The sequence below is a fragment of the Emys orbicularis genome, chromosome 2 (genome assembly GCF_028017835.1).
Source record: "Emys orbicularis isolate rEmyOrb1 chromosome 2, rEmyOrb1.hap1, whole genome shotgun sequence".
Lineage (NCBI taxonomy): Eukaryota > Metazoa > Chordata > Testudines > Emydidae > Emys > Emys orbicularis.
Window position 1 is genome coordinate 80,388,915 of NC_088684.1, and position 24,899 is coordinate 80,413,813.

The 24,899-nt window shown below is 39.2% G+C and overlaps 1 protein-coding gene across 2 annotated transcripts in view; it reads left to right on the plus strand.

The window, feature by feature from the left end:
• The window catches only part of KCTD1 (potassium channel tetramerization domain containing 1), a 79,712-nt gene that overhangs the window by 10,652 nt on the left and 44,161 nt on the right, over positions 1 to 24,899 (plus strand). The window lies entirely within an intron of this gene.

Consider the following 24,899-nt stretch of genomic DNA (forward strand, 5'->3'; position numbering starts at 1 on the left):
TTGTTTTGGAGTATAAAAATTAAAATGACTTAAATGTAATGTGCCAAATTACCAAAGAAATGGGGGCATTACATTTAACATATCTTGCATTTTTCTTTTTGTTGGCTTTTAGTTGGCGACACTACTGCATGTGTTCTGCTGGTGATGTCCTACTCTACAAGGAGTCTGCTGTGCACTGAAGCAGGCCCATAACTAAGTATTTTCTGATTACTATTTCACGGGCTTCAAAGACTTTTAAAAAATATCTATATTGCAAACCCTAAATTTTTAGACACTAAAGCATTATTGTATATAAGAACACGCTTTGTTTACAATGGGGTTCTATACTGAGTGTGATATCACCAACAGAACACGTGCTGTGAGGTTTCACCAAATAGTAGCCAGCAAAAACAGGGCTGCAAGATGATGAAAGGTCCCCTTTTGAAGTTAAAGGGACCCTGTGAAGCTAAATTGTCCCTACAGCTATGTAAAAACTAAGCTTTTTGTCAAACTGAAGGCCAGTGTTTCCATGAGTTAATTTTATTTTTTAATAATTCCAATGGAAACATTTAAAACGAACATTCTCCATTAGTGGTTGCAACCCAAACATTGCAACATGGTGCCCAAGAGCCTACAAGTAAAATTTTCCAGATATCAGTTATAAACAAAAATGAAACTATAACTACTCTGCTTTATTACCTTTTTTCATGTCACTGTCTTTGTCAATAGTAGATCTAGTGATAAAACAAACTAGATTTTTAAGATGTTCAATTCCGGTAATCCAAAGTGGTATTTATAGTATAGCCAAGGAATTTTTTTGTGAATAAACAGAACTTCCAATCTGACACTTCTTTAACACATGCTGAAAGCTTCCTTCTCTTTGTCCTAGGTTTTTTGTTTTTGTTGGATTTTTTTATTTTTGAGCATTTGGTACATTTTTAAAGCAGTGTTATTTTTTTTAATCTCTTCAAAAACCATTAGAAGTCCCCTTCTATTGGATATCCAGCATAAATAATGCATTATTTTTAAAAAGCGCCTCTCTTAATTTTGTCAACTTGGCCAAAAAATATACTTCCTCAAATTAAAACATTCAGTTGTCTGGTCATATGTTGTACTGATATCTCTCTCCAAAATGAGCCTTGGGTACAGTTTGACACTCGCTGATTACATTTGTTATGACTGTTTCCATTAAAAGCACTTTAAACATAAGCTGTTTCATTAATTCTAAAGCATTTTGCAAAAATGTCTAAATCAGAGAATGTTGAGGAGCAGCTAAGAAGTGTCCCAGGTTCACTATAGCTGAGTAAGAATGTAATTTGTCAAAATAGGCTATTACCCACTTGCTGTTATCAAGTAGCTTGGACCTAAAACTAGAAATATTTCAAAATGTTACTAAATCTTACATTAAATAGAAATGTTTTCACTAATTATTTAAACCCAAACATTGTGCTGGTGTATGGAACTAAAAATATACTTTAAGTGAATTGCAAAGAGTAGGAACATAGCAGAAATAACAGATTTTTAATTTTTTTTTTTGTATTCAGTTCAGGAACATGGTGTTAGTAACACAGCTAAGGGGAACCCTTTTAAAATGTGACTGTAGCCTGGTCAGTTTCTTCAAAATATAAACTGAGACAAATGAATAGTTATAGTAATGTTAAATTTCTATAAATATACTCACTTCCTGACAATTAATGGGTACATGCAGTGTTAGAAATACAAAAGGTGTCCCAGACCTGACACACTGAACACAGAATTTGTAGTAATTGTTACAGTGATGCACGTATTTGACTGTGTAAAATTTCAGCTGGTTTTGCATAGTATTTCAGTTGTTTTAGAGATTTTTAGGGTCATAGTATTTAGAGGTACAGAGCCATCAGATGAAGTCTGTTCTCCTGCAAGGGTAGAATGCAGTTGTTCCGCAAATGATGTATCAGATATTACACTAGACTATGCCCAAATCATTGTTTAAAAATCCTCCCCCAACTTCCACTGCTAATTTGGTGGTTGGACATACTTCTCTATCCAAATATTTGAAGTACCATAAAGCAGGGGAATGTTTCTTTCAAACCTTGTTTATGTGGGTTGCGATGTCAGTGACCTTGATAACAAAACTAGGAAATCTGCAGCTAAGATTTAATAGGGAGATGGAGACTGTCACAAATTGTTAGTGTAGCTATGGTCAAAAAACGGACTCCACAACAATAGCATCTTATTATTCAATTTACAATACATGCTCCTCCTATGTAGTAGTTATATTTGCCTAGTTCAGTGACGTACATTTTTACTACTTCTAGCTGTGTCTTTCTCTTATAGCACTGCAGCATGATCTTGATTTTGTTCTGGCTCACACAAACAAATAGAAATAGTAGAAGTGCAAATGTTGACCCAAACTCTGTGACACTACATTAAAAGTTATGGAGCCTGTAGATCTGGGTTCTTTGAATTTTGAGGCCCTTTAGGATATGTCTACACTACATTTTCAAACCCATGGCAGAGTGTAAAAGCCCAGGTCTGCAAACTTGGGCTGGCACTCCAACACTAAAAACAGCAGTGTAGAAGCTGCAGCTTGGGCTAGTGGAGCCCAGGGAGGGGGTGGTCTTCCTTGCCTGACCCACAACATCTACAGAACTGTCTTTAGTGCTGTAGTGTGATCTCTGCGAGCCCAAGTCTGTAGATCTGGGCTCTGAGATTTGCTGCTGTGGATTTTAAAATGCAGCGTAGCAGGGCCGGCACCAGCGAAGGAAGCAGGTGCTTGGGGCGGCCAATGGAAAGGGGCGGCACGTCCGAGTCTTCGGTGGCGGGTCCCTCTGTTCCTCTTTGAAGTGCCGCCGAAGAGGAAGAGAGGGAGCGAAGGATCCGCCGCCGAATTGCCGCAGAAGAATGAAGCGGCGCGATTGAGCTGCTGCCGAAGTGCCGCCGATTGGCTTTTTTTTTTTTTTTTTTTTTCCACTTCGCCGCTTGGGGCGGCACAAAGGCTAGAGCCGGCCCTGAGTGTAGACGTATCCTTAGACTCCATGCTAATCTCAGATTTCTTTCTCTGAAATAACCTTCAACATGTATACAAATCCAGTAAATAAAGCTGAGGTTTTTGTCATTGTGATTTCCTTCCTGCTCTTCCTTCTCCAACCTCCATCCCCTTTATTTTAAATTAGATAACAAGAATTGGGTCACTGGCTACCCCAAAAACCATAAAAACAGTCCTGTGGTTGAGCACCATGTGCTGGAGTATCTGTGCAAGTGTGATGTTGGGGGAGGTGAGAGTATAATAGGAGAAAGGTAACCAGAAAAGAGAGAAGGGAAGTGTGTGAATCAGCCAAATATAAACTGAGCAGAGACTGAAACAAAGGTGTGGAGAAGATTTAGAGATAAGTAATGGGTTGTGAGGAAGGAGAAAGAGAGCAAATTGTTGTCTTTAAGGTGGAGGCATAAAAGGAAAATCAAAAGAACAGTGAATTGATTACTTGAAATAGGTTTTGCATTTGATTTATTTCCTTCAGCTATCAAAGCAGTTAAGAGATGCTGTCACAAAACCAACTGAAATATTGGGTTCCTATCGTCCATGTGAAAGTGTGGTTGAAGGAGTGTCTTCTCCTACCTGAAACAAAGCTGAAATTAAACCAATGGATCACCATAAAGTTTTTATTGCAAAGTTTTATTTCAAATCTGGGCTCTTGAATAAGTGCCTGAAAAATAAGAAATCAATTTTCAATAATGTAGTTTGTGGCAATTAAGGATAACACTGTTTTTACTTCTAAAGCACAGTAAACTAATTTCCCTAAGCTACTCGCAATATCTCCTGTGACGTAGTGTCTGGATCAGTTTCTCATGCACATCTAATTTAAACTCCATAAGGAAATAGGGGAAACATGTTTTTGATCAAACTACTGTATTAACTGTGATCTACTCCATTACTCTTCAAGCTGCTTTGTAAAATTCCTGAAAAGAACCCAGTGATTTCCTGGTTTCAGAGTAAGCCTTATTCCTTCTGGATTGCTGAACAAACTCTTTCACTTGTTGTTTTGTGTGGGGGGGGTTGTATGTTGGGGACAGTATGGTGGTGGCAGGATTGATGGAGTCAGTGGTGTTAGGGAAAAGGAAGATATGCACATTTCTTTGAGCGCTCACTTTTTTTTTTTTTTTTTTTTTAGTCAAACACCTTCCAGTGTCTCTTAGTGAAATGCTAATGTTATTGTTAGATTATTCCTTCTAATGCTTATATTTCTAGAAACTCTTTTGTATTCTAGCTATTCTGTCTTAAGGCAGTATTTTCATTGTGCATTCAATTATATGGTATGTGGCAACTTTGCATGCTTCAGTGGTACGTTCTGTTATTAAATACAGAGTTCTGATTATTTGTACCTTGAGAAGCAAACTCAGAGCCTTAGAATTAAGGAAATATTAGTTTCCAGTTGGTACAGTGGTATCTTTGATAAAATATTTTTATCAAACTGATTATTTTTAAAAGGGTAACTACTATATAATGTATAAATCTTATTCCAATAATTTATTTGTAAACCATTTCTTAAACTCTGAACTAACCCTCCTTTTATCTCCGTTATGAGAAGTCTTCTTCTCAAGCTTGTAGTCCTTAATAAAAATTCATTATAAATCACACTTACCTCCATACCATAAGCAAAGATAGAGCATGACTCAATGTATTTTTAAACGCTCATTTTACAAGTGCAATTGAAGCAAGGTGTGGTTTTGGTTTTTTTTGTTTTGGTTTTTTAAATTTTCAGTTTGTAATAAATCAGACAGTGATTATGATCTGGTAGCCATATGCTAATGGTGTGTAAAGTCATGTAAAACAACTGTACTGTGTTTTGGCAAAACGATAGGGTGTCACTGTAGAATAGTGGTTCTCAACCTGGAGGGTGCCGTGAGCAGGTTTCAGGGGGTCCATCAAGCAGGGACGGCATTAGACTTTCTGGGGCCCGTGACAGAAAGCCGAAGTCCTGCTGCATGGGGCTGTAGCCCAGGGCCCCAAGCCCTGCTACTCGGGGCTGAAGTTGAAGCCTGAGCAATTTCGCTTCACAGTGCCCTCTATGACATGGGGCCCCGGGCAGTTGCCCTGCTTGCTACCCACTAATGCTGGTCCTGGCTTTTATATGCAGAAAAACTGTTGTGACATAAGCGGGCAGTGGAGTTTTTATAGCATGTTTGAGGGGGAGGGGGCTCAGAAAGAAAAAGGTTGAGAACCCCTGCTGTAGAAGATGCCATTTAGTTGTGATAGAAAATAGAGTTTAAAAATTTTATAAGCTATAAAAGTGGACGAGTTTTGTATTGTTTGTCGCTAGAGTGAACAATGTAGTGAAAGCATTGTTTTTTAATGCTTTAGGATTAAAGTAGGAGTTCCTCATAGAACAAGGAAATAGAAGTGTTTGGGGTGAAGTTGGAATAATCCATGTGGTCTAAGACAGGGGTTGTCAACCTTTTTCTTTGAGGCCCCCCAACATGCTATAAAAATTCCACAGCCCACCTGTGCCACAACAACTGTTTCGGCATATAAAAGCCAGAGCCAGCGTTAGAGGGTATCAAGCAGGGCAATTGCCCATGGCCCCATGCCAAAGGAGGAGGCCCCATGAAGCTAAGTTGCTTGGCGTGGGGTTCGGTTTCAGCCCTGCTGTGGCGGGGCTCCGGCTTCAGCTTTCTACCCTGGGTCCCAGTGAGTCTAATGCTGACCCTGCTTGGTGGACCCCCTGAAACCTGTTTGTGGCCCCAAAGGGGGCCCTAGACCCCCAGTTGAGAACTGCTGGTCTGAGAGATTGGTAATGGGATTCCTGGCCTTTCACTTCTAAATTGTTGGTTCAAACCCAAGTCAAGATATGTAGTGATTGAAAGCTGTTAGATATTCAGAAAGCTGTTTGGTGGCGTACATGAAAGAATGAGTGGTCTTCGTTCCGTTCCTAGTGGACACACTACAAAAGAAACCATCGCAACTGACACTAATTGTCACTCTTGATGGCAGTCTCGGTAGAGAGTTAAAGGATTAAATGGGCATAGAGAATAAACCACACTCATCCCTAGAGGTCTGTTTCTTCAGGTCAAGGCACACTGACAGCAGTGTGAGGAAACTTGCTCTGCCCATGGTGTATTTGTTCTATTGATGGTCTCCTGGACTGTCAGTGTGATACCTTTCAAAAGTAGCAGACTCCCTTCCCTTTTTTTAGGGAGACTAAGACTAATTACCAAATCTTAACTCTTTCCTTGCACTTTTTGATGGCAGTGATGAAAAACCTGCATCATTGCTCCCTGCTCTGTTTTTGACATCTCGGAAATGTAATTGACCTGATTTTAATAATGTTTTTTTGTTCACTCATCACTTAATTAGCAGATCAGTTTAGGTATTTGTCTGGATTTGGAGTGAGGTCCTCTTGCCCCCCAAAATCCTTGCTGTTTCCCTCTGCCCCTTTGATTCCTGCCTTGGGCAAAAACTGTTTCTAGCTAAGGAGGGCTGGATGCAACTCCTTCCAGAGCGGAAGTAAATGAGTCTCCATAGACGCAGATAGACAGAGAGAGCATAAAAGACATTCTAAGGAGCAAAGAATATTTCCACGTCAGTGTGCCCAGCCCCTTCTAACCTGACTCTGAGGAGTCAAGTTAGCGTCTAGAAATCAGATTTTGATTGATTAAAACAAACAAATGAAAAAATGCTTGTAATGCATTTGCTACCACTAGTATTCTGGTTTCCCTTTTAGGAGTGTGGCTAGATTGTGAGGTGCTCAGATACTACAATAATGGGTGCCATATAAGAACTTAAGGTAGACACAGCAAATATGTTAGTTTCTTTCTATGGTCTAAGACATACACGTGAGGCTGAATCCAAGCTTCAAAAAGGGCAAAAGCGGAGAATAAATTATTTAAAGATGTCATAACAGCACTTTAATACCTTCTTAAGTCCCTTGTATTGGCACACCCATCATAATATAGAAGCGGTCTGTAATAGTTAGGCTTAGTTTTGTTTGTACCTTGTTCATTAATAACACAAATTATAAAGTTCCTTCCCTCCCCAGCAATGCCCCTCTGCTATGTACATTGGCCAAACTGGACAGTCACTATGCAAGAGGATAAATGGACACAAGTCAGATATCAGGAATGGCCATATACAAAAACCTGTAGGAGAACACTTCAACCTCCCTGGCCACACAATAGCAGATGTAAAGGTAGCCATCTTACAGCAAAAAAACTTCAGGACCAGACTCCAAAGAGAAACTGCTGAGCTCCAGTTCATTTGCAAATTTGACACCATCAGATCAGGATTAAACAAAGACTGTGAATGGCTATCCAACTACAGAAGCAGTTTCTCCTCCTTTTAGTGTTCACACCTCAACTGCTAGCAGAGCACCTCACCCTCCCTGATTGAACTAACCTTGTTATCTCCATACTGATTTATACCTGCCTCTGGAAATTTCCATTACTTGCGTCTGATGAAGTGGGCATTCACCCACGAAAGCTTATGCTCCAATACTTCTGTTAGTCTTAAAGGTGCCACAGGACGCTCTGTTGCTTTTCATAGCCTGGCCGTTAAGGTACTTTCCTGAGAGGTTAGAGATCCATGTTCAAATCCTTTCTCATCAGGCCAGGTGAAGGAAGGGGATTAAACTGCTCTCTCCCACATACCTGGTAAGTGCTCTAACCACTGGGCTAAAGTTGTATATGGGAGACTGCAGTGCTGCCAGTATTTTGAATGGGGCACAATCCAATAGGCATGCTCCAAGCTGGCCTACCAGGTTGAGGCCTGCATACCAATCCGGAGGAGGAGTGTCTGTCTTCCCCTGGTTTGAAAATTGCACTGGGGCTTAGGTATCCTGATGTGTAGAGGGATGCAGCAGTGCATATGCTCAGAGGCAGAAACTTAGATGCTAGAGAACTTTTACAGTCAAAATGTAGGTGCCTATGGGGTTAAGCGGCAGCCAAGCAGGGAGTTTGTGGATCTCAGTGGTGCTTAAAACTGGGCTTCTGTCTAGATCTTTAGTTAGGGAACAGTATCCATGGTTCCTTCAAAATATTTTCCTATTTATATTTTTCCAATCTTCTTGTCACTTAAAATTGTGTTTATGCATCAATTTTAATGGAGTAGCATCTTTTTTTGCCAACAGTGGATGTGGCTTATTTGTAACAATGCTTTGCAATGAAAAGTTTAATTGGATTGACTGTGTCACAAATAAGTGCCCTTAACTTGGGGTGTGGGGAGGAATCACTGTAACATAAATAGAAATAGGATGCACAGACTTGCACTGAAATAATGCAGGATGAATTAGAACAGATCTACTTATTTCAGTGTGTTTGTGTGTAGACCAGCTCTTTGTGTAATTTCAAGTGCAGTTCTTGGTGATTTCAAAATTCCAGATAAACCATTAGTTTAAAAAAAAACAAAAAAAACTTGGCCTTAATGAGTTCCATCTGGGGTATATAAACTTGCACATTGTATTACATAATTATGTTGGCACATAGTCTATGGGGGGGGAAGATCTTACTGTTTGTTTATACAGTCTTATATAACTCTCGTTTAAAAGAATAATGTAAGTATTTAATGGGGAAACAGTTTCTGATGCTATATCAGAAGAAGAGGTACTATACTAAAACATAAGAACACTAATCTTCAGTATTGAATCTTCATTATTTAATATTACATGATTGAGACTTAACGTAAGTGGTGGTCAATACACTGTCAAAATTGCCCTCCTAAGGACACTTCTAAATTGATTGGTGTGATTAAGGTGACTCTTTTAAAGGTAAATTATCCTGTGCTGAATTTACCATATCAAGAACATATTCACTCGAAGTAATGTTTTGACCAGCCTTTTTGAGTAACACACTGCTGTGTTGTTTGCAGCTGGATTCAAATGATGTTTAGGAGCTTGCATTCCTTCATGACTGCTTTCTCTTTAACAAACTCTTATTACAGAAATACAAACTGCATATCTCCCTCCCCCTTTCCCAAGCTCTATAGTTGGAGTAGGGGAAGAAATAGCATTTAGTTTTATGTTGCATACGACCATGCATTTAGTTGCGGATGTTGCTATAGCTTCATATGTGTCCTAGAATATTTCTGAACATATTTAACGTGGAAGGTGACTAAAGAAATTAAAATGCTAGACTTAAGATGTTTTTATGTAATGCGTGTCTGCCCTCTGTTCATTACATATGTAAAGCTTATAGAATTTGAACTAAATATGTAGTTCTATGTACTACTTTAAGTAATTAAATAAATATTTAAGGGCCTACACCGGTGGCTCTCAAGCTTTTTTTTTTACTGGTGACCCCTTAGTGCAACCCCCTTCATAAATTAAAAACACTTTTTAAATATATTTAACACCATTATAAATGCTGGAGGCAAAGCGGGGTTTGGCGTGGAGGTTGACAGCTCGTGACCCCCCCCCCCCCATGTAATCTCACGACCCCCTAGGGGTTCTGACCCCCAGTTTGAGAACTCCTGGCCTACACCTTTTGCTGTTACTGTTTCAGTTAATAGTTTGTGGTAATTTAGAGCCACATTGTTACAGATCTAGGTGTACAAAATTGAGTAATTGAATATCTTGCTATTGAACATTGAGGAAAATGTGATGTGCTTAATGGAATATCAAATTTAACATAACTTCTTGAATTAGTTACCCCTTCCCTTGAAGGGAGCTGAGTACTGACCTTCAGATAAATGCAACTATTTAAATGTAAGGTTACATGCTGAATTCCCCATGTGGAGAAGGTAAAAGGGGCATTCATCATATAAGTGAATCAAAAACTTTTGGTTTTGTTGATTGTAAGTCCTCATAAATCAGTTGGCCTGTTTCCACTCTGTTATGGCAACCACATGTCCCGTGCTCTGACATCATAGCTACCACAGAACACCACTGAAGAATGGAACCAAACCATAATGGGCTTGGAGGAGGAGGGTCAAACAAGTGGCATTTAAGTGTGTAGTACAGTATTGCAGCTTTATATCTCAAGTGTAGTTCAAAAGTCTCTCAAATCTGAGCCATATGGTTTTTCAAAGTAACTTACTTGACCTCCCACAAGCTATCGTAGAATCCTAGAATATCAGGGTTGGAAGGGACTTCAGGAGGTCATCTAGTCCAACCCCCGGCTCAAAGCAGGACCAATCCCCAGACAGATTTTTGCCCCTAGATCCCTAAATGGCCCCCTCAAGGATTGAACTCGCAATCCTGGGTTTAGCCTCCCCCTGGTGGATTTTTTTGTTTTGTTTTTTTTCCAAAAATTTTATTTAAAAATAGTGCTGGAATGAGGCTTCCTGGGCAGCATGGAGAAGGAGGACTGTTACAATTTGCTTATAAGGTTTCAACAATGGTTGGGTATTTTACTATTCTCATTCTAAAATAAATGTTCATGTTAATTGGCACGTAGTGTTAAAATATGAAAATTGATCAGAGAAAGACCGCACTTTGTATGACCTGTTGATTTGATTTTTTAATCAAATCAACAGAACATCTGAGACCTAGTATGGTCTTTTTCTAAGAACATAAGAACGGCCAAACTGGGTCAGACCAAAGGTCCATCTAGCCCAGGAGCCTATCTTCCGACAGTGGCCAATGCCAAGTGCCCCAGAGGGAATAAATAAGTAATCATCAAGTGATCCAGTCCCTGTCGCCCATTTCCAGCTTCTGGCAAACAGAGGCTACGTACATCATCCCTACCCATCCTGGCTAATAGCCATTGATGGACCTATCCTCCATGAATTTATCTAGTTCTTTTTTGAACCCTATTATAGTCTTGGCCTTCACAACATCCTCTGGCAAAGAGTTCCACAGGTTGACTGTGCATTGCGTTGTGTGAAGAAATACTTCCTTTTGTTTGTTTTAAACCTGCTGCCTATTAATTTCATTTGGTTGACCCATAGTTCTTGTGTTATGAGCAGGAGTAAATAATATTTCCTTATTTACTTTCTCCACACCAGTCATGATTTTATAGACCTCTATCATATCCCCCTTAGTCGTTTCTCTTCCAAGCTGTAAAGTCCCAGTCTTTATTAATCTCTCCTCATATGAAAGCTGTTCCATACCCCTAATCATTTTTGTTGCTCTTTTCTGAACCTTTTCCAATTCCAATATATCTTTTTTGACATGGGGAGACCACATCTGCACGCAGTAGTCAAGATGTGGGCATACCATGGATTTATATAGAGGCAATATGATATTTTCTGTCTTATTATCTATCCCTTTCTTAATGATTCCCAACATTCTGTTTGCTTTTTTGACTGCTGCTGCACATTGAGTGGATGATTTCAGAGAACTATCCACGATGACTCCAAGATCTCTTTCTTGAGTGGTAACAGCTACTTAGACCCCATCATTTTATATGTATAGTTGGAATTATGTTTTCCAATGTGCATTACTTTGTATGTATTTATCGACACTGAATTTCATCTGCCATTTTGTTGCCCAGTCACCCAGTTTTGAGAGATCTTTTTGTAGCTCTTCGCAGTCTGCCTGGGACTTAAGTATCTTGAGTAGTTTTGTATCATCTGCAAATTTTTCCACCTCACTGTTTGCCCCTTTTTCCAGATCATTTATGAATATGTTGAATAGGACTGGTCCCAGTACAGACCCCTGGGGGAACATCTTTTTTTTTTTTTTTTTTTTTTTTATCCTCCTCCCCCCCCCCCCCTCTCCTTTTATTGTTGGTAGAAACTCTCAATAGGCCTTGTCCAGCTCCCATTTAAGTCAATGGGAAGATCCCTATTGACTTCAGTGGACATTGGATTGAGCTTTAAGACTGTAATTCTAAATCATGCAAATGAGCACTGACTAGTACTTGGTACAGTGTCTAAAAACAAATGCTGTGAATTCAAAGGTTGTCCACAAGCCATCATCTCTTAGCTTTGCCAAACATCGGTATGAAACGAACGGTGATTTTTGACAGTTTCACTGTTCCCTACAGGAGTTTGAACAGCAAATTTAACCTTACAAAATGTGGTCAAAGATCCAAAGGTGATTCTTTGGATCTTTACAGGTGGCCAATACCTCATTTATTGGCCTTTCCAGAAATATTGTCATGTCTAATGCCTAATGTCATGCCTGTTTATTGACTCAGTACGGACTTGGAATACCACTACCCAAATCGCCAGTACCAGTTCTTGTAGTGCCTAGGTGTTAGATTCTCTATTCAAATACTGACCTGGACTGACCTTGCTTGGTTTGAGCTCAGATGTGATCACAGCACAATGTGGGTAAAAAGCATCTTATTCCAAACCATATGTGTAGTGGGGAGAGGGATAGCTCAGTGGTTTGAGCATTGGCTTGCTAAACCCAGGGTTGTGAGTTCAATCCTTGAGGGGACCACTTAGGGATCTGGGGCAAAATCAGTACTTGGTCCTGCTAGTGAAGGCAGGGGGCTGGACTCAATGATCTTTTGGGGTCCCTTCGAGTTCTATGAGATAGGTATATCTCCATATATATATATATATATATATATATATATATATTTTATTAAACTTGATGGTCATGGGGCCAGATTCACCGGCACCCTCCAGCTGCTTTGCATTGTACCAAGTTAATCTGGGCCATGTTTCCTAACTATTGTGGGAATACTGCATTCTGTAAATGTTGTTGACTGAATTTTAAGTAATAAATGTAAAAAGGGCCTTCCCTTGTATGAAACTCGAGACTCCTGATTCTGTAGGATTTTGAGATTTGTTTTACCTCACTCTGCAAAATATTAAAATTTAAAACATGCTGCACTTGAAATAGTTGCTTTTTAACTCCTGCAGTGGTATTCTCATTTACTGAAGATATTTATCAAAGATGAAGAATAATGATGTTTCTTTGGAGTGTGGTCCTAATGTTTGGTCAGTGCAATAGGAATGCAAAACAAGATACGTGTGTGTGCTGTATTACTTAGTCACCTTTCTAAAAAATACTAGTTTTTTTAAATGGTCAGTGTCTCCTCCATCTGCTGTTATAAAAACAGTTTCACTTACTAATGTGCTGCCTGAATATCCTTTGTTCTGAGAAGCAAGTCTGCTTCTGTTGTAATCTGGGCTAAGAATTCAGCTGCAGGTCAGTGTTTGGTGCAGTAGAGTTCACTGGCCACATTTTGCTTCTGGCATTCCTAGCTTTGGCCCCTTTACACAGATCAATGCCAGGCTAACCCCATTTATTACTACTACTGAGTTAAAGCTTTGCTTCTCCTATTTAATTTAGCTCAAAACAGGAATAATACAACCAAGCATCAGAGTGGCAAACAAGCCAGAAGGAAAGGAAAATGGGTCTTCAAGTTCTTAAGCTAAAGATACCAAGTGGCACCAGATTTTGGATGGAAGGAAGTGGCTTTCAGTAAATCATTAGACCCTTTATCATGCGTATCAATGAAAAACATGACCCATTGATTCCAGTTTGTACATATACGCTCTAGCTAATTTGGGGTTCTGCTCAATTCTTTTAAATAAAACTCTGCTTTTCCATGTAACTCATACTGCTCTAAGCATTCCATACTTGCTGTGTTCTCTCTTGGGTTTCCTGGTCCCAGTGCATAACTCCCCTTGTTTAAAGCTTTTTGGCTCCAAAGGTAGTGGCTGTGGATGACATCATGTGACCTCCCCATCCCTGTTGGTTGCATTCCACCAGCTACCATTACCTCAGCCTTCTAGAAATTCCCAGGCAGCTTGTTCTTGCTTGTGGTCAAGTGAAGAGCTCTTTACAGGAACTAGATATTCTCAACGAAGCTGCTAGGTGTTGAACACTTTTGAAAACTTGCCCAGAGGTTTTGTCAGAGCCGGCAAGCAGCAGCTCACGCTGTATGGTGACTGTTAACCCCATTAGCTGCAATAGTGTTTTTATTACCTATGGCACACCTCCATATAAAAATATCTTTGGTTCCTGAATTACTAGAGGGATCAAAAGAACAGGGCCTCTTGTCACATCTGGATGACAAGACCCCTTGGCCTGGTTGCCATCTAGCTATTTCCAGTTAGGATTGGATTTATAAATTCTATTAGCCTCATCTCATGCCATAGTTCCTTCAAATATTATATGAAATGAGGAATATGCATACCCTCCCAGATAATCCTTGTGATAGAAATTGTTTACTTTGCATGGCAGTGCCAATGAAAGTAGTATGAGATTTAGTGCTTCCCACTGGTTTAATTTTTTGTTTGTTTGTTTATGTTTATGTAAATATTTATATAATATTCAAATTCAACAAAAGTCAATGTAAATGTTCAAAATGTGTCTAAAACCAAGTTGGTTTTAGAATGTGACCACCAAAGGCAATCTGTGGCTTAAGAATTACTGCTAAATTTAAAGCTTTCCAAATACATGCCCCTGAGCTGAGTGAGACGAAAAATTTCAGCTTGAAAGATGAGTTGAACAAAGTAATAAGAACTAGAGAGAGCGCCTTCTCGAAAGGAAATCCTTGTGCAGCCTTAACTATGGGCATTGTTACATACCTTGCCTACGATATGTACAGGGCTTGCGGGGGAGGGAGAGAATTCCTCAACGCTCACCTTTATTTAGTTTCCATTGGTACATCCTCACTCTTCCCCCACCTTCCAGTCAAATCAGTTCTGCCCTTAGTTAATGCTCTGCCCTCTACAAATTAAATCTATCTCCTCCCTCCCATCCTTTCTCCTAGGGCCCTCTGCTTCACAGCATCTCTTTCTCTACCTGATGATGCCTCTGCTTCCTCCTCACCTTGCAGGAGCAGCAGCACTTCAGTGTCTCTGCTCTCTTTCTGTCTCCTCCCTTCCAGAGAAGGCACTGTTGGTTCCTTGGCCTACATTATGTCAGAGAACAGATCTTAGTGTGAAGGGAGCTCTTCTCTCTCTTATGCTGGGAGCATGACACCCAAGAGTTGAGAATCCTGTAACATAGTTTCAAAGAAACATAATTACAGGCCAAGTCATTTCCCCTTATTTTATTTAAAGCATCCACTTTATAGAATTAAAATCCAACTTTGACTAAAGAAAAATCAGGTCTGAACATGTCATTCTATTGTAATTGATGAACATGGAGTAGATAATGGTACAGCCTACCTATAATGGATTTATAGCATAGTATTTTTGCAAGAGAAATGTCAAACTCTTCTTTCTAAGAGTGAGGCAAGTATTTCCTTTGTTCAAGTTAGTTACTTGTGCGAAGATACTGTACTGTGATTGATTTGCCTATTAATATATTGTGTTTTAACTACTTTCCATGAGAGTGTGGCATGCTCCATATTACACATAGGATAAACGGGTGTCTGAAAAGCAAGCAGAATTTTTCAGAGATAACAAATGAGCTACCACGTGTGGTATACAGTCTTTCTTTAAAATGTCTTTTTTTTTTTCAGTCTCAGAACTACAATTGACTTTTTTACGTTAAGCAGGATCTGGGCGCTCAGGTGCATTTTAGTATCTGAACCTAAGTTTAGTATTAAGAAGATTACTGTATTTTTCAGTGTTTCTGTCAGTCTATTTCCCCATCCTTTTGTAGTGTGTCTTCCTTCAGAGATGCTAAGGGCAGTTCAGAGCTGTCAGGTTTGGACCTTTGGAGAGAATCTCTACCTGCACAGCTCCTAGCAGAAATTCATACACTGCTAGCCTTTCACCAATGTAATTGTGATTACTCTGACTTCAGATACATGTGGTAGGGGGCCTTTTGTTTTTAGGGTGTTCTTTTGTAGTTGCTGATCAATGAGACAAGGCTTCAATGTAACTTTTTTGTTTAGCTTTTATAATGTCTTAAGACCATTCTATCACATAAAGAGAATTTTGCCTATGTCTGCTGTATCAGTTTAGACTAGTTGTCCATCGAGTCCATAATTTGTGCCTGAAAATGGCCAGTACCAGATGCTTCAGGGTTTCTTGTGCATGCTCTTCTGAAGTGGGCAGTTCAGGAGTAACTGGTTCAGAGAGAGAATTTATTCCCAACCCCTACCAGTTAGTGATTGGCTTCTGCTAGCTGCTGGTTTCTGCTCTGTAGTGTGAGGATCCTAGGAAGTTTAAATTAGGCATATTAATTAAAATCTTTGTGTTTTTACATTTGGTATTAGCCTTCCTGTTGGTACTGCCTGTTGCTGTGGGTTTTCTTTAAATTACAATTTCCTAAAAATTGTCTAATCCTCATGTGATTCTTCCTTCGCTCTTGCCCTCTAATATTGTGGCAATGAGTTGTCTTTTGTGTGTTTTTAAGTCTCTTTATTTCTTGCCTTGCCAGGTACCAGAGGAGTTAAATAGGAATGCCCCATTTACTTTCTTTATGCCGTTCACTATCTTATATGTGATGCCCCACATATAATGCCCCATCTACTTGTTTCTTCTCCAGGCTTCACCATTTTAAATCTTCACTAAGTAATCAAACGTAGAATCTCTATCATCTGTTTTCACAAGGCATCTAAAACCAAAGAAGCATGAACCAGATCTAGAAGTGCTTGGATTGCATATCTCACCTGCAAATCTCTATGGAATAAAAATGTTTGCACTTCTCAAGAAAATGTGTACATTGTATCATGCTATGGTATCAACAAAAAGCCTTTCTCAAATAAAATCCCAGAGTGGGAAGAGCTTCCTGTGACATTTTCAGTAGGATGCCTAGGTAGCAAAGTTAGTTGCAGACAGATAATTCTGCCTTAAACTAGTTAGCTGGTCACAGCTTCATGGGATCAGCAGTAGCTGCCTGGTGGTGGCGGCAGCAGTGGCCCCCTTATATAGTGCATGGTTATATGGATCTGTGGTTAATCCACCCTTGTGGGCAAAAATGCTAAAATTAGCTTATGTGACACAGATACCCATTTGGCAGCTCCTATAGCCACTCAAAGAAATCCGAAAACAGTAATCATCAAAACTCTATTTCTTAGCTTGTATCGCAACGTATCTTTTACACATAACGGATTCAAATGAACCAAATATAAAATATTCTTTGTTCATATGCCAGATGGTCTCCTTCTTGCCAAGCCCAGAATTATTCTGTTCTGTAAGCCAATAACTATGTTCTACCTTATTTCCTCCTCCCCTGCCGTCTTATTCCCCAAACGATCCCTAATAGTCATATGTGTGGTACATTTAGGGATGAAGGCAGGAATACTGTCCCATGGTTAGAACAAAACTTTTTTCAAACTATCAAAGCATAAAGATGCAGTTTGAATTTAGAACACACTTACTAGTTACAAAACTGTACAATCAAACCAGAACTTCAAATAAATGGGGGGGGGGGGAACCCACAAAAAGTGTTGTCAAAGTGATGTATCTTGATCACTTTACTTATGTTTTATCCCCTTTCCACCTCTTTTTATCCATTTAGTGTATTTTCCTTTGGGACAGAGATCATGCCTTCTTTATATTTATACATTATCTATCACCTGGTTGGTGGTGCCAGAAACAATAATAAAGCCCTCTCATCAGAGAACACTTTCTGGCCATGGACAGTAGTTTTGTATTGACGCCGGTATGAGTAGTTTATAACGCAAGCTTGCTCTTCAACACTGCTGTTCCTTAATTCTACACCAGATTCTGAATTGGAGTTGCTTACTCATGGTACTGGTTTTATCTTTTCACCTCAAATTATGTATATTATAAATACCTTCTTACTGTACTTCTGATCAATTCTTTTTCCTGTCTGTTGTTCTGTAATTGGATTATTATTGCTAGAAATGTCTTTCTGTATGATTTTTTTTTTTTTTTTTATTCCCATGAGTATTAAAGGGACACAGTCCACTTAAAATTGCATGTCAGTCTGAAAAGATTTTGCCAACAATCGTTACAAGAAACATTAAAAAATTTTTTTTTTCCATTGTGGTCAATTTTTGCATTTGACAGCACTTTCTATATAGTAAGTTTCACTGTTTCTCCTGTACAGCTAATCCCTTTCTTAATTGTTTGGACTTCAAGTTGATAATGTCTCCAAAAATGCGTATTCTATAAATGAGTTAGAATGAGCTCTTTCTGCTGCTGGGCAAATTAATAAAACATATTTAAGTACAGAGGGAAGCAGGAGCCTGGCTGATTGTAAGGGAGATGCTATGTTTTTCATCAGCACTGTTTCAGGCCTCTCTGATTCAAAAGAGCCATTGGATTGTGCAGGCAAGGCCTACGCCACACCAGAACATCCCCATTCAGCAGTTTTCCCAGGGTGAAATTGTATCTCGTGCTTTCTCAGCAGAGATGGTAACTGGCAGTGTTCCTTCTACTTCTGAGGCTGAAAGTGCTAGGGGGAGAACAAACATCTAATGTGCCTCTGGCAGTTTTACAATGGGTGTTAGCCTCACTTTGTAAAGAGATAGACAGCCTTCTGGAACACTCCCAAGGGGAGGTACTCCAGAAACTATAGTAGAAATTTTCTCATGCAAAGTTGATTTGTATATATTTTTGTTGTGCTTTTTAAAAAAAAAAAAAAAAAAAACTCTACTGGGTTTTTTATTTAAAAAAATTCCTGTTCAAATGGACAGTTAACTGATTCTTTAGAAGTTTGCAGTGTTGAAGCTGTGTTGGTTCCAGGATATGAGAGAGACAAGGTAGGTGAGGTAATATATTCTATTGGACCAGCTTCCTTCTGTTCCTGAAAGAGACAAGCTTTGGAGCTGCACAGAGCTCTTCCTCAGTGAAAGCTTTCTCTTTCTTTTACCAACAGAAGTTGGTCCAGTAAGATTCTGCCTCGTCTTCTTCTGAGGAGACAAAGTAGACTTCTCTATAGCAGAGGTGGATTTTTAAAATAGGCATGCCTAACTCTTCAGACATGCTTTTATAAGTGGTATTAATCTTCCTTCACGTACCAGCAAAGAAAGAGAATTTTAATTTGGAGAGGGGGAAAATTAGTAGCTCTTGTTGTTTTGGGTATTTGTTAATCCTCTTGGTGAGACGTATCCGGCTAAGACCATAAGCTCAGTACAAGAATAGCCTGACCAGTATTTATTCAAATTTTGACGCCATGTTTAGGAAGTTAGTGATCTTTCTAGAAATTCAAGATGCACAAACACAGCTCAGAAAGACCTTCATTCTTCCCCTTTAAATCAATAAAAGAGAATGTTATTCACCTGCTTGTGAAGACACTACAAAAATTGAAGAGGAACTTCCTGCTAGGGCAGAAATCTCCACTTGGAGTTGATAAATCAGGGCAATCTAAATCCTTGATTTTTAAGGATTCTTTTAAAAAAAATTCTTTGTTTAAGAGGAAGGGTTTTATTTTCTTCCAAGTACAGAGCGAAAAGGGAATTCTTAAGAGGAACTTGAAAGAAGCTTTAATATTGTTAGATCTTTGTCCACTGTCTTGTTAGAGTAGTATTGTCATGCTGCAGTGACAACCTAATGCTAGCATGCAAAAAACCAAGGACTAAATTCAGCCCTGATGTTTCTAAGTGCAGCATCTATGAAAGTAATTTCAAGTTGCACCTGCTACACCAAGGGTTCAGTGGTCCAAGATATTCAGATCAGCACTGCTACTCATTGGCATCAGTGATAGGTACTTAGAAGGGAAAATTGACCTTAGTAGGCATGCCGTACTTTCAGTCCTATTGTCAGCGGAAAAACTTCTGAAAGCGCGTTGCACACAACTTCTTGTATATCTTCTTTCATATAAAACTCAGGTAATTTCTCTCACTTACAGGAAAGCTGTTTCTAATGACAGGAGCTTAGAGGCAAAGTGTCTTGTACCTATGGTGCCCATAGGCTGCTATTGAGTCCGTCTTTGATACTGAAAGTGATACTCTCTGGAGGCTCTAACTTTTTTAAAGCGCTTAATGTTAACTGTTTCATACAGTGGTATCCCTATTTAGAATGTTGGCAAATGTTGACTCTCTTGCTGTATCTGGCAGAATCTTATCTTCGTTTACCTTTCTGGTGGTGGTAGCTTAATTAAAATCACTGGGAATATACGCTCCTTGAAACCTATTGAATGAGGCAGTTTGTATAGTATAGAAGAATCAAACTGATGAAGCAAATCAGTCATCCTCCCAGTCTCTCCAAAAGCACAGTTTTACATCAGAACAGTAGAAGCCAGTTAAGAGTGGAGATAAGCATCTTAATGGAATAAATGGTTTGAAATTACAGGTGTCCTTCCCCCCCACTTAGACATCCTTGGAATAGTCACAGCAGATTTGTTGGCCTTTACTCTGACACCTTATGCCTGGTGCATCTAAATTTTGCTTTCTCTAGAATGGCTACTAAATTCTGTTGACCATACAGCCTTTGATCATGCAAAATCTGACTTGTGTGTGCAGTCTAGTGCAAATTCCAAACACAGCTTTGTTTGTAAATGAGACTTCTTCAGAGGGTCAGAGTCCGCTGTCTTGAATGAGGACCAAGTCCATGGAAAATTTAATTTGAAAGTCTTCAAACTTCTTTCAGTTAAGAAAACAAAAATGGCAGATGGAAACAAACTTCGGGCTCGATTCTGAAATATCATCTGGCTTCTTTGTGGCGCAAAGGGCTGGAATCTGGCCACAAATAGTCAGCAGGGAATTTCCCTGGAATACGAGTCTGCCAGTGAAAGAAATGGACAGGGAGGAATATGGCAGAGCAGAGCTTTGTTACATAGGATCCATTATATCATTGGCATAAACTAGAAGAGCTGCTCAAAGCCTCACTGAGCCCAGGGCTGGTGGAGATCAGCCGTTAGGGTGGGGAAGCCTTAACACTCTGTCAGTCCGTCCATTCCTGTCCTTGTCCCTCTACTGGCAAGTGGAGCTCTCCTATAAGACACAACATGGTCTGCTTGGTTAACAATATTAAAACAAAGTTACCTATGTTTGTGTTTAACAGAAAGACAGTGCAACTGTAGGTCTCAAATTTATGAAACTGCAGGACAAATGATACTTTCAAGGAAGTCAGAGGGACCTGAAAATAAAGGTTTACAAAGAATATGTGGAACGTGTGTAATGTTACCTAGATTATAGTTATGTTTGGGCATACTCAAAATGTCATGGTGAATCTATCCCTGCTGTGGTTCTGCTAGAATTTTATCTCTAGATGTCTGTCCCCCAGTGAATTACCTCAGCCTGTTTGTATCAGAATTTAACAGTGAGATGCATAATATTTTTGTTTCTGACTTGAGTAAAAAAATTCCAGTTTCCTGCTTAAAGGAGTTTACAGTCAACTGGTAAATGACGCTTCCGTCTGGATATTACCCGAGACAGAGGGGAATCAGTGTCTTTCAGTTAGTTTAGCTTGGTGCATTTGGCAATCTTTGTGTATAGTTTTCCCCTGTTTTATGGATGATAATTGCATTTCCTCTGTCATGTACCGGCATGTTGACATCACACCCATGTACTTCCCTGATGGTTAGCTGACTTCACTCTTCCCCAATTCCTGCAAAAGGGCTGTTGCTGCTTCTGAATCTGGGCCAGGGAAATCTCTCTTTCTCAAAACCTCTGAATGGAGTTGGGGAGCAGCAAGAATTGGAGGAGAAAGAGGGAGCCAAGGACTGCCTTCTGTATACTCCTCAAACCCCTGCCCGGGGAAAAGACTTTTCACTGCCAAGAACTTCTGTAAGTCCCAGGGGAGGAGGTTAGAAATTGCACGGTTTCACATCCTAGGCTGTTGTTGAATAGGCAGGCAGGAGTGGGCACAGAGGAGCAGGAAGAAGGGCAGGTCTAAGCATGTTTAGTGGCGCTCTTGGACCACCCAGTGTCCTTTGTTGAGAAGACCCCTGTAAATTTCAGCAAGGAAGCAGAGAAACTCTTAACTGTTTAAAATATTTTTAATTTCAGTGTTCTCAATCACAGCCTTTAAAGGCATACTGTAAACTGCAATTTTTTTTAACTTGGCTAAATTATAAAAAATTGATCTGCCTATCGTTCTAGGCTTCCGTAGTGCTTTTGATCCCAATATCAGTTAAAAAGTGTTCCTGGATTTAGGATCCAATGTCACCATTTGAAATGTGCCTGGAGTCAAATCCCTTCAAACACTCTGCTGCTGATCAGTAATTCACAGGTATCTGAAATAGGCATGTTGAACAAAATTTCAGTGATTCAAAATAATTGAAATATGCATTGGCTTTTAAAATTGGATCATGATTGAAAAAACTGTAAGGAACAAGAATAAAGTGAAAGATGAGAGGGTAAAAAAATATGGGGGCTGCTGTCTATGGGGGGGGCATTGCTGTCCTTAACAGTGCCCCCTGTAATGAATGGACTCCGTTTTTATAAACCAAATTGTTGTCTGCTTCAAGAACAATGTCCAAATATCCCCAGTCTTAAAACAGTAACTGTTCCATCCATTGTATCCCGAATGGCCACATGAGACTACAGAAGTGGGGGCAGGGCCCTCAGTGTTCTCAGATCTTTTCTACCACCTGCTTGTTTTTTCCCCTCTTGTGTTTTATTTTTAAAGGTAATTGTATTTGTAAGCAGTTAAGACAATGGGAATTGTAATTGTGCACAAACACAATACAAATGCCAAATTAAACGTCTTGTTTGATCAATAATTTCCTTTTTATTAACAATTTCTGGCTATGAACGTTTTTTCCCGTCAACCCCTTTGCCTTTCATTGTTCAGTTCCTCATTCATACTAACCCAGTACAAGTAATGTATTTATTGGGGAACTATTATAAGGGGCTGGTCACTCGGTCATCAAATCTACATCTTCATTTCTCCCATGGCATGCACTGATTTCCCTTTTAATTCTGAACAATTTAACAGTTATTAAAATAGTCTTGTGCTCTGTCCGCTGGACGGTGTTGCTTCATGTTATGCTTGAGGATTGTACCTCTTAAGATTATAAACGGTTTATTGTGGCGTGTAGCACAATGGGAACCCATCCTGATTTAAGTTCTCTAGGCACCACCATACTGCAAGTCATATTGTCCTCTTTCAGAGTGGCCCTAAAACTGTAGCTAACTAGACATGTCCAGTGAGATGTGCCAAATAGTAAGCTAAGGGTGGAGTAAATTTTAACCTTGTTCTATTTAACAACTACATTTTGAGATATGGGCATTCTTCCTTCAGGAACAACAGATTCAGGTGGCTTGAAAGGAAGAATGCTCTAGAGTTAAACAGGATCGCAAAGTTTTGTAGGAATCTTTATTTCATGGAATTTTAAGGTTAAAAATTGTTTATGAATGATAGCCTAGTTGGTTATAGCTTACACCTGGAAACCACTTTCATTCCTCTTGTGACTTAACTAAAAACTGTGGTAATTCCACATTCTAATCTGCCATCCTTGCAATGGTCTGTTATGCTGTACTTTTTCTTTTTTTTACCAATTTGTACACCTTGCACTATCACAGTTATGCTGAATGAGGTCCCAGTCTAACTACATTATTAACCCTGCAAATCTGTTCATTTTCTCCTGAGAACCCCGAGGCAGGATATACAGTACGATATGTCCAATTGAAAAAGTATTTCAGACTCCATGGAGCTGCAGTGTGCTAAATTGTAACAGGAATGTGTGTTGGACAAAAAAAATACTAGAAAGGGAGGTAATATAGTGCATTGCATACACCTCACAGAATTTGTTTTTGGTTTTAATCACCTTTTCTAGTTAATTTTTAAAGCTCTTACTTAATGTGCTTTTCTTTACTCCTGTCATGGCTATTAATTATCACATTTATTTCCAGTTTGTGTCATTTTTGCATTTTCCTTTCCCTGTCACTTCTCCGGCTACTTTCCTGTAGCCTTTTTTATTTTGAATACTTTTAACCCAATCTCATTATGCAGATCAGTAGCATCTTGGGGTGGTGGTTGTGCCACACCACATTTATAATAGATGCCAGGGTTTTGTGTAGCGTGTATGTCTAGTATTTTGTCTGGACTCGTCTTCGTTCTGCCCCAAGCAGGTCCTCAAGAAATTCTAGTTCTTAAGATTGATATTCTGCAAATGTTAAGGTGTATTTTATGAGCAAAAATTAGCCAGACTTTTTACTCCATCCCCTTCCTTCTTGTCTATATTTGACCCAAGTTCACTTTTGTGTATGAAAGTTGTTTAAATATATTATGGTTTATAGATGCCTTGTGTTTGAATTTATTGGCAACAGTGGCCACTACATTATTTCAGTTAGACAAGTATCTACCTCATACTGCCTTTATAGTTTGTCTTTAAGAGCAATGTAAAAATTTATAAATTTTTTTAAACACAAAAGAACCTCATTAATCTGAATACCCCATAATTCTTGCACTCCGCTGTTTTTTCTCCCTGCTTCTCAGACTTAATATCATAGTGATGTACGAAGAATCCATTACCTCTTACAACTAAATGACTTGCCAAACGAACAAAGCATGTTTTTTGATTTCTCACTATTTTGCTTATTTTTTTAAATGAAAAATTCAATAATTACCAGTTCTCAGCATGTATTAATAGGATTCCACTGAATATGTATCCTGCCTGTAGTAAGAAGTGAAATTGTCTCAAAACAAATCTAGACCGAGTTTGTTTGAATTCCAGAGCTTTGAAAATAGCCTGCCTTACTGGCTTCTGCAAAGCACTTCACCCTGCCCCACCCTATTGCATGCACAGATTGCACTACACTTATTCCTCCTCTGTGACTAAAAATTTGTTTCATCAGCATCTGTTTCTGTTCTACTTTCGGAGCTTGCTTTGGATTGGGAAGCTGCTCAGAACAGCAGTCTGTTTGGGGCACATAGGGGCACTTGTCACTATAGTATAATTTTTAATGGAAAATGTCTTTCTCAAAGGCTGTGGGTGCCCATTGTTTTACAGTACATGAACAGTTGGCTAGTCCAGGTGTTTCCTCTTTTCTTTTCGTGATATGTGGATTGGAAATTCAAGAGACGCCTTTGCAGAATGGAAGAGCTGAGGGTTTGTATTTATCTGTCCTAACTGCATAGCAATGAGTGGGATTTGGAAAGAAACCCAAATCCTGTGTGCTTTTTAATTTTAAAAAGTGTGTATTGTTTTTATCCTTTCTGACTCCTTTAAAACTATTAGTATAGCTCTTAAATAAGTGAGTATTCCTATTTTATATGGAATAGTTTTATAATGAATAGTATTCAGAAACAACTTTTTTTATTCAACACTAATGGTTTCATGTCTCTTTTT